Below are 10,386 nucleotides of genomic sequence, written 5' to 3' on the forward strand. Positions count from 1 at the left end.
GTTTACTGCATATGCATTTCTTATGACTTACAAAACGGACACAAGGTATTTTCGCATTTGAACTGCTGTACGAACTGCAGGAATGGTTTGTGCTTAGAACCGCGGCTGGTTGCAGGATTAGCATTTTTTTAAGCTAAGTTTGATTTGGTTACGGAATTTACGTTCTTAACTAGACTTTTTAACTTCAACATTTGCCCGCCCGCTTAGCTCAGCAGGGAGAACACAATGATCGTAGGGTCATGCGTTTGATCCCCGGGCGAGAGTTGTTCTCTGTGGCGATTTGATATAAAGATGGTGTATGAAATCTATCCTCTTCCACCTCTGAATTATGTGGAGAAGTCGACAGTTAATTGCGGAGAAAAGGTGAGTACTTGTACAAACTCATTGGTTACGGTAACTGTCCGCTGTTATAGAATTGAAAAACTGTTGAAAATGGCACTAAACGAAATAACAAAATAAAGCAAATTAGTTTTACATGTCACATTTCTTTTATTTGAAATGTGTTTATTCATTTCATTATAGATTGATACAAGAATAATGTTAGAGAAATCGTATTTGAATTTCATATGAATATAACTCAATGAAAGATATGCGTTACAGCACACTTTCATTTGCTTTCTTGATCTTAATTCGAAATACAATCAATGGACCTATGCGCAAAATATTTTAAAAGCTTAACAAAGAATAAAGCACACTTACAATACCTTTTTCTCGGAAATATCCAGCAAAGCCGTTTTGATATACTCAGTAACAGTACATAACTGTCACCGCAGAATCAATGTAGGCGATGTTACAAACTTTTCACACAGAATGTCAGGAACAAAAAGACAACTCAAACTACAAACAGCTTTCGCTGCATATTTTGTCCATTTGTCTCTTTTTTCCAATACAATGTTCAAGAAATTCACATATCAGTTAAACGCTTGTTTAAATTATCATTCCTCTATTCATGCGCGTATTTGCATCAGTGCCCAATCAGATATGATATGTGTAATATTCTAGAATGGCAAGGAATCTAAAATTTTAGCCCGTATTTTCTTGAATTATTTCTTATATAATGATTATGATTTTGATTTTGATTTAATTCAGTAAGAGGTTAAAAATTTAAGGACAGAGCAAAATCATTAAAAACATTCGAAGGAAACAAGTTTCTTTTGAAATATAAAGAATTAATTATTTTTATGGTATTAATATAGAGATAATAACAATCGCAACATAACAGTAAACGGCAATGTTTTACTGAAACTACGGTTCAGGTGCTATTATTTCCTCTTCGTTTACGAACAAGATTTGGCATTGCTTGTACAAATACATATAACCACAGGAGCCTGAAATTCTATCCAAAAGCAACGAAAAGTCTGTATATGAAAAAAGACCCCCCTTCTATATAATAAAAAACTACAGGAATGAAACGTATTCACACCCCACCCACCACGAGAAAACAATAATATTTCAAAGTAAGCAGTGCGAGTGTTCTCGGATGGCGTAATTATCTAAAGGCAACTAAAATATATGCGGGACTGTGCTTACTGGTTGCTTCACCGTATTAACTAACACGAAATCAACGATTTCAACAACATTTCGTTCATCGTCCAAACCATTGCGTGACGTCACACCTTCATGTATATTTCTGCACCGGAGTTAATAATGTTTTTGTGTAAATGCCAGTGTCCGGTCCGATCCGTACACAATTTAGAACTGAACAGTACAGCATCGTGTATACAATGTCATTTGTCATTTACAACACAATTAATATTTGATATCAGAAAACTCATTCCGTATCACTAAGCGCAGCTAAGCAGCCATGATATTCTTTTTTCTGTTATGTGCTGCTTCCGTCAATGGTTGAGTTACTTTCCCTTTTTTTCAATGCTAGAGTTAGTTCCCATAATGGGGTTTTTCCAACATGATATGCCTAATTCTTTTATTATTTAATGGTTAAAGAAATTCAAAGATGTAATATTTATTGAAAGAAATATTAATAATAGAACATAACATATACAGATATTTTTTACCTGGTTCTTGAAATTATTTTGTATTCTCTCCGGCGCAGAAATATACATGAAGGTGTGACGTCACGCAATGGTTTGGACGATGAACGAAATGTTGTTGAAATCGTTGATTTCGTGTTAGTTAATACGGTGAAGCAACCAGTAAGCACAGTCCCGCATATATTTTAGTTGCCTTTAGATAATTACGCCATCCGAGAACACTCGCACTGCTTACTTTGAAATATTCTTGTTTTCTCGTGGTGGGTGGGGTGTGAATACGTTTCATTCCTGTAGTTTTTTATTATATAGAAGGGGGGTCTTTTTTCATATACAGACTTTTCGTTGCTTTTGGATAGAATTTCAGGCTCCTGTGATATAACTTGAACATTGAACATTTATACTACAGAAATTAAGTGCGTTATTGTCTAGATAAAGTCAAGGTACACATATCCGTAAAGCTACGTTCTCCAAGCTATCTAAAATGTATTAGTCTTGTATTGGCAAAATAATTACAAGCATTATTTGGAAAAGGTATGTTTGGGCAAAATCAGGCATTGTTTAGTGTGCTTTTTCTAAATCATTTACTTCTGTGACAACGTCACCAGGAAACAAATGTAGAAGTCGATTTTTTCTGGATATACAATTTTCTAAATTCTTTTCACATTAATTTTCAATTCTGAAAACTCCACCATATTGGATTAAGAAATAATCTTATATGGTTTATAATGATATAACTTGGATACTAGATGTATTTAATGATGCTACTTTGTTCAAGCACACTATCAATGATACCAGGTTTTGTCCTGCTTGGTGTATCGCAGGTGCTCTCAAGGCTGTTTAGGTAGGGATTAATCAAATCGTTCGGCTCGGTTTGCATTCTGCGACGCATTTCGCAGAAGTCTTACTGTTATGCATTTATGTTGTGTCAGTGGTGTCGTTTTGTTTGTCTTTTTCAGCTTGAATATTCCGGCTTGAGCGGTTCCAATTCTCCGGCTTTCATAATTTTGAGTATTGTTTAGTCACCCTTTGGATACGGTACCTGTTATTCAATTTTGTCAACTGGGTACTGTACGCAGCTTTTCACGGATTTCTACCGTAGTGTATTATTGAAGGTTCCTTGTACAACCGCCATATGAATACATCTGTAGATGTCCCTTAATTGTCTTTTAGTACTTGTAACATGTACAAATGTTGAGATCTAATCAACATATTTTTTGATAGAGGGCGTAGAATGCATTTCCATTACTATCAGTTCATACAATTCGTCCGCGGAAAGACAGCTGTCTGCGCATTTACACCGGAAGTGGAATCGCCCAGTTATTCTTGCAACGGTTGGTGATTTTAAGAGATAAATTAAATTACGACGTGCCGATGTTATCTATGCAGCTTTGTTATCTCGACAGCCAGAAGTCTAATCAAATAAAGATTTCGACGGACTTACATGACTTTTATTCTATAAAAGCGATAGTTCTTATATTCCTGTACATTGCAGGATCAATTTCTGATGTAACTTCAAGTGAAACGCCGTCTTATTTTACTTAACTTCTCAGTCTTACTCTAGCTATAAGAATCTTTAATTTTGATTTACCTTTTCATTGATTCTCTAAAAGAGTATTGCCATCTGTTGCGTTATTTACAACCGCTTTAAGGTTATTTCGAATGTCATAATTGAGCCGTGCCATGGGAAAACCAACATAGTGGGTATGCGACCAGCATGGATCCAGACCAGCCTGCGCATCCGCGCAGTCTGGTCAGGATCCATGCTGTTCGCTAATCGTTTCTCCAATTCCAATAGGCTTTAAAAGCGAACAGCATGGAGCCTGACCAGACTGCGCGGATGCGCAGGCTGGTCTGGATCCATGCTGGTCGCATACCCACTATGTTGGTTTTCTCATGGCACGGCTCATATGATCTTAATATCAGATTCAAGATGCTTTTTCATTCAATAACTGCGCAATTTCGACATTGATTACCTACTTTTGTTTACGTAAGATTTTACTGCGTATCAAATTTACATGTAAAAAAACTAACAGGTGTTGTCTTAACTATCAGTAGCACAACAGACAGCATCAAAAATGTTTGAAATGAAATAACATTTATTCTGCCGTAAGCTACATTGCGATGATGTACGCGAGATGTTCAATACATAATTGGGAAAATGCTCTATAATTTTTATTTCTTGTCCTAATTTGATGAAACCTTAATTTATGATAGATAAGGACATATAAAATGTGAGTAATTAGACCATGCAAATAATAAATTTATTTATCGTTTCTAAGGCAACGTCACTACCACGAAAGCGACCAAACGTCATTACAAAGCTATCATATCAAACAACATTAATCAATACAACTCGTGGTTACAATTTGATCAATATTTCTCGTCCTTTAATAGTATACCTCCTTTTGAGAGTAATCAATTCACACCATAAACCTACTTTGACTTAAACTTTTCAGGTGGGCATAGGTTCAAGCCCCACTGGGACCAACATTTTTCCCGTATATTCCATTTTCTTCTGGTAAGTTTTGACTTTTTTCAATACTTATTATTGATTCATTGCTAAAATTGAAAATGCGCGAATTAAAGCCCGCGCGAAACAGTCCTTCCTCATGTTTGCGCGAAATTTCATGCCAGCGAATTTAAATGATTTCACAGTAATTGTTTACCAATCGTTTGACGTTTCTTTTATCAAAATTAATATCTGCAAACATTTTGGACAGTGGCCATCCCTTTGAAACTTGTCCCTACTTGAGCTTGGGGGAAAATCATGATTTATACAAAATTTATAAAAAAAAACGGCACGGTAAAAGTTGTTTACAAATTGCAAAACAGTGCGAACCAAGGTCAACTTTAAGAATATACCAAGCGAATGCCATTTTTCAAACATTATTATTAGGGGTCTAGTACCGTAAATATCTACACATTCCTACGAACAAACAAAACCAGATCATATACTATTCTTGTGGTACCGGTGAAATTAGACTATGATCTGTGATACACCTATCAAGCAGCTCTTAATTTTCAGAACGTGGCTGAAAGCTATCGCCTTCTTGCAACTTTTTGGCGAATCGTCCGTAATAATCCCCCGGCAACTTTTAAAACTCCAGTATCACTGAAAAAAGGATGTTCTCTAGGGCATTGTCCTTTAAACCTCATGTAGTGTAAAACTTGCCTTTTTCCTTGATTTTTAACCCATACCCTGCTAAATTTCTACAATGAATGTGTCCATCATTCAATTTAGACAGTACCATTAACTATTAAAAGGGGTGCATAGCAAAAAGAAACTGGCTTAATAGCGAACAGTGCAGAACATGATCAGACTGCACGGGTGTGCAGGCTAATCATGATCTACACTGGTCGCAAAGGCAGAAACAATCGTGTTCAGCATGGTAAGGGTTAATTCAAACACAAAATGTTATAGCAAATTTATTTCATGCGCTGACCAACACAACATGCTTGTCAAACATTTTACTGATATCCCCTTATACATTGACGTTATTGGCATAGTCAAGTGCATTTTCAACAGGCATTCGAGCATAAACATCTAACGCACGACCATTTAAAAGAGCACTTAAGGTGGTTCGCGGGGTTCCTACGAAAATTTCGAAGTATGAGATATAAGACTGATATTAAGTCTGTATGTACTAACATATCCTGTCTTTCATTTGGAGAAAAAAGAAAATCGTTCCGAGTCCACATTTCCTTTGAAGAGCGCCACCTAGCGGCACATGTATTTTTCAAGGGAAATCGCCGTTTTTCTGTAATAATCGCATTAAAATTAATGTTATTACATTTTTTCAAACTCAGGGATATATCTAAATTCAATGTTATTGTTTACATGTCGTATTTTGTAAGTTATTTCATTTAGAAAATGCTTAAATAAAGAGATATCCGTAGTAGGGGTAGGGAAAAATGGCGAAAATATTCTATGTGTTTCTTGGCCGTTTAGCCGAAATAAAATAAAACGGAACGGTCAAAATTCTTGATTTTCAAATATATTCTTCTTTAATCATTTCTGAACAAGAAAATAAAATAAATATAGGGGGTCTTCACGGCAGATTTTTTGTAAATTTACTTTTTATTTGTTTTGGTAATGTAAATATTGTGACGTTGATACGTCATTTATGGTGTTAACGTCACACAAACGTTTTGTTCATTATGTCCTTTAAAGATACATTTTTGTATATACAGGATGATGAAAGTATACAAAAATGAAATATTTTTACCAAATAGATTCACATTATTTACAGTTTTAAGTAATTTACAATCTAAGTATATCATCTAGAAATATACTTCTATGTAAGTTCAACAATTTCCTTAAAGACGCTAATTATCTTGTTTATATTATTATGTAAAATATCATTTAAAAATGATGTCCACGGACACCCTTGCCGTTTCTGTTAGGGTATTCAAATTTCAGCCTGTCTCAAATTCTATTAGACTAGCTGTCTGCAAGAACAGAGTCTATATTCACATGGATTTCTGAATACTGGCGTCGTAATTAGCATTGCGTGCAACCAATACGCATCTGCTAAATTGTTTTATCCATTTTTGAAACAGTTTTAGAGCTAACTTAATGCATGAAGACTTCACTGTAATCAATCCATGGTACATTTTTAAGCCGTGGATCTTCAATGCAATGATCACAGTAATTCATTAAGGAATATATCCAGTCGGTGGTTACATGTAGACTTCACTATAATCATTTTGATTATGATACATTTGTGATCCATGATATGCAAAACTGTGAAAATAAAATTAACAGAAAAATCTAACAAGGCGCTTCAAAACGCATAAATGTAAAATCCCCATTTGATGCTTGCACACCGTAACTTCTGAAATATCTGAAAGAAACAGCGGGTCTGAACAATGAACGCATGCCTCTAAACCTTTCGCAAGAGCAGCCTCATTTAAACCACTCTTCTTCCATCTTTCCATCCTAAAATATCGGCTGCGTCGACTGTATCTGTTTTATATTATTTTCTGAATGTTTTGAAGCGAAATGAGTTAGAGTTTTATTTTTGTTCTGTCATTTCGAAGCAAGTTTTCCCTCAATACGGTTTGCATTGTGCATTCACGTTGACGTTATAAATCTAATGCACTAAGCGGCACCAAAATGAGCTTTATTCAAGTAACGGTTTCAAGTTCACAGACTGAAGTACATTTTTGCCGTAAGAGGCATTATCTCATTTATCCATCATCTGCTTAAGATTCCATGATTTTATTTATTGAAAATATTCAATACAGGTTTAAAAAGCAATAAATATAATACACAATTAGAATTATAATGAAAATCAAAACCTCTAAATAAAGTTACATATCATAACAAAAAAGAAACATATTGATGTTTTAGCCACCCTTCAAAATGTTCCTTTTCGTTAAAAATGTATTTCATTTTTGTCTGGAAAACAGTTTCACCACATTACGTATCTTGTATCTTCGTTGTAAGCTAGTCACTTGAAATATTGAAAAACAATAAGGAATGTCGTTCAGTTTCGCACTTAAACATTTCATACAAAAGGTAAAATGAGCCGCGCCATGTGAAAACCAACATAATGGTTTTGCATCCGCGCAGTCTGGTCAGGATCCATGCTGTTCGCTACCAGTTTCTCTAATTGCAATAGGCTTTGAAAGCGAACAACATGGAGTCTTGACAAGACTGCGCGGATGCGCAGGCTTGTCTGGATCCATGCTGGTCGCAAAGCCACTATGTTGGTTTTCACATGGCGCGGCTCAATGTAAATTTACAAATCACTCTTTTTTTCTATTTTCTTCAAAATAATTAAAGAAACCTATGTTTGAAAATAAAGATTTTTGACAGCTCCGTTTTATTTCATAGGGGATAAACTGATAAGATTTTTTCTACACCCCCACCCCCGTCCCCCCAACACTTTACTAACCCTTAAATATGGAGCCAGATACGCGAGTTATGCAAGATTAAACATTTTCATAAAAAATTCAACCGCTTATACCATATTCAGTAGATATAGTACATGTTTTAGCGCGACATATTCACATTTTGTGCCAAACTTGTTGAACATGAACATGTTGAAAAATTTCACCGAAACTGTGGACAAGTAGCTTTAACTGACTCTGATGTATATTACTAGATAATAGATAGATATTGACTGCAAAATACGCAACAATGTACATCATGTGAATATATTCGAATAAAAAAGATTCTAAAGTTTTTTGTGAACTCTGAAGGTCCTGTTTATATCAATGAACGACATAATGACGACGTTAACGCCGTCATTGTGTATCAACATCACAAAATTTACATTACCAAAACAAATAAAAAGTAAATTTACAAAAAATCTGCCGTGAAGACCCCCTATTTTTATTTTATTTTCTTGTTCAGAAATGATTAAAGAAGAATATATTTAAAAATCAAGAACTTTGACCGTTCCGTTTTATTTTATTTCGGCTAAACGGCCATGAAATACATTGAATATTTTCGCCATTTTTCCCCACCCCTACTGCGGACATCTCTTTATCTAAGCATTTTCCAAATGAAATAATTTACAAAACGCAAAATGTAAACAATAACATTGAATTTAGCTATATTCCTGAGTTTGAAAAAATGTAAAAACATTAATTTTAATGAGATTATTACAGTAAAACGGCGATTTCCCCTGAAAAATACATATGCCGCCAGGTGGCGCTCTTCAAAAGAAATGGGGACTCGGAACGATTTTCTTTTTTCTCCAAATGAAAGACAGGAGCTGTTAGTACATACGGACCTAATATCAGTCTTATATCTCATACTTCGAAATTTTCGTAGGAACACCGCGAACCACTTTAAATTACACGTAAATGTACACACACTCTAAGAAAATGTAGGTTGAAAAATAAACAAGTTGAAAGTAAAATTTAAGCGAAATTCAATGCAAAATATGGAGAGAGACAACATAAGGTCGGATGATATCACATGACCTTCCTATCATTAGTCCAAAGAAATTATGGTGTTTTGACATATCAGCTAAACAATCCTTTATTTGCATTTATAAAAACAGTTTCATCGCTTCTTGACGGTATGTGAAAAAATTGGAGCACTCTTCCGGGTATTTATTTAACATCCCTCGTAATTTCTAATCGAGTACATTTTCTTATCACTTTTATCAAACATCGAAAAGAAAAACAAAAACATAAAACATGTGAATCCAATTTTGTTTATTTATCTCAAGTTATAATACATGACAACATAAAGTTAACATAACAACAAATAAGGCAACAAAGTTAAGCACTGAAATACGCAGTCATACTTGTTTTTAAGATTCACATTTACATATATATCATAATCAAATATAATATTTAATTCTTTCGCTTGATTAACGTGAAAACCAATTTTATTCTAAACTTGGACACAAGACACATGCCGGATAATGTCTGATCAATGGCGGCTGATAACCAGCTGTTACACGAGATAATCGTTGCTGATAACCCATACGTCATGCAATTAAATTTTATAAAGAAAAGAAACATCTAACATTTAAATCAATTACATAGTGAAATATGATTTGTGTACTTTTATTGTCTAAGCATGTACTATAACACTGTAATGACAAACTAGATGTCGGTGAAACTCGCTTTACTGGCCTACACTTTACAACTGAGTTTGTTACTGAAGTCCAAGAGGGTTTTTGTATAAATGTGAAAGGTTTTATCCACTTACAAGAGAACAATTTAATAAAAACGTATGACTAAAAATGCTGTTCTAAACGACCTATGCATAGTTGGTAGACTTCAAAGCCGTATAGTGCGGAACAGTTGAAACGATCCTTCTGATTTAAACAGAAATGAGCCGCGCCATGAGAAAACCAACATAGTGGCTTTGCGACCAGCATGGATCCAGACCAGCCTGCGCATCCGCGCAGTCTGGTCAGGATCCATGCTATTCGCTTTCAAAGCCTATTGCAATTAGAGAAACTGTTAGCGAACAGCATGGATCATGACCAGACTGCGCGGATGCGCAGGCTGGTCTGGATCCATGCTGGTCGCAAAGCCACTATGTTGGTTTTCTCAATGCACGGCTCAAATGAAAATAATTACTACAAGCTTTTAAACATATTCTAAACATAAACATGTTTAAGCCTATGTATTCAATAACTTTTGTATTCAAAAGATGTGACTGTCGTTATTCCGGTAGTGTTGTTCTAAAAAAAGCTAATTATCAAACTTGAATATTTTGGTATTTTATATTTTACGTTCAACGTGATAAAACATCATTTAGACCTGAAAATGATGTTTTTCATTTTTAACCTTTAGCCTGCTGCCGGCATGTGATTCTGCCTTTGCGGCCAGTGCAGATCAAGATCAGCCTGATCATGGTCTGTACTGTTCGCTATTCTATCAGTATATTTTCAGTGAACACCCCTTCGGATAATACGTGGTA

Source organism: Mercenaria mercenaria, chromosome 2 (genome assembly GCF_021730395.1).
Source record: "Mercenaria mercenaria strain notata chromosome 2, MADL_Memer_1, whole genome shotgun sequence".
Classification (NCBI taxonomy): domain Eukaryota; kingdom Metazoa; phylum Mollusca; class Bivalvia; order Venerida; family Veneridae; genus Mercenaria; species Mercenaria mercenaria.